Raw genomic sequence first — 1067 nt, forward strand, 5'->3', positions numbered from 1 at the left:
TGTCACCAGCACCAGTTGAGATTCTTTTCCAAAACTTCAAAAAACTCTCCAGCACTACTTGAACTAACTCTATATCATAAAATTTCTGGTCCAAATATGATGTTGAGGGGTAAAGCAAATCACTCACATTAGCCTCATGAAACTGTATGCTAGCTCTCTTTATTAATTCTGTTTTTGTCACTGTGGAGACACCTAGATTACTTGAAATGCTCAAAAGTCTTAACAAGAAGCCAGCTGAAACTGATCCTTTATCTGCAGGAATCATGCTAACAATTGTTTCAAGAATTTTTCTGTTTTTCTCCTTACATTCTTCTGTTTGTGATGATGAACTTCCTGAACTTTTAACCTTTATGATACAAGGTAACCACTTACATGCATAGACATGTAAAGCTTCACCAATAAGCTGTGGTGGAAGAACATGTGTTGATCTAGTAGTCATTATTATGCACCTGAAAAGATCTATGTTTATAATGGATACATCCTCAGTCCACCAATCCTTTGGGACAGAATGATGCTGTTTTCTGTTGTAACCAGGCCTAGTTTAAGTGTAGGACCATTTAACCTGCACATAATCATCATTGTTAAGTAAAAAATGTCTATCTATGTAGCCCCGACACCTTGGATTGAAAGCGTGTCTAACATCCAACACATGCATTGTCTGACACTGACACGACACTGACACATGTTATAACATTTAATCACTTTTATTTTTGAAATTATTACCGGTGTCTGTGTCGGTGCTTCATAGCTGAGTATCAAATCTTATGTGAGGAATTTATGGTATTGATTATTAACCTGTGATGGAGGTGTAAGAACTTTTTCAATAATTGAATCAATGCATTTTCTTATTATGCCAAGATTCTCAGACCATTCTGGTAACTTATCAGTGCCATGCAGTGTAGAAATGGAGTCTTTCCAACCTTCTAGAATGCATGAACTGAAGAAAGACTCAAGCTTACCTACAAAGTTTCCCCTCTCAATAGACTCATTCATTTGGAGAAGCTACAGAGTGCAGGTACAAAATTATGAGCACTAATGTTGATTGAAACTCCATAGCAGAACTTAGC

At 36.6% G+C, this 1067-nt stretch overlaps 1 long non-coding RNA gene across 1 annotated transcript; it reads right to left on the reverse strand.

Moving 5' to 3' along the window:
* Positions 1 to 347: 347 nt before the first annotated feature.
* Positions 348 to 1067, reverse strand: LOC113785139 (uncharacterized). The gene is made up of 2 exons (XR_003471268.1): positions 960 to 1067; positions 348 to 562 (listed from the first exon to the last, which is right to left on the reverse strand). It is a non-coding gene; the product is annotated as an uncharacterized lncRNA (long non-coding RNA).

This window comes from Cicer arietinum, unplaced genomic scaffold (assembly GCF_000331145.2).
Source record: "Cicer arietinum cultivar CDC Frontier isolate Library 1 unplaced genomic scaffold, Cicar.CDCFrontier_v2.0 Ca_scaffold_5151_v2.0, whole genome shotgun sequence".
NCBI lineage: Eukaryota > Viridiplantae > Streptophyta > Magnoliopsida > Fabales > Fabaceae > Cicer > Cicer arietinum.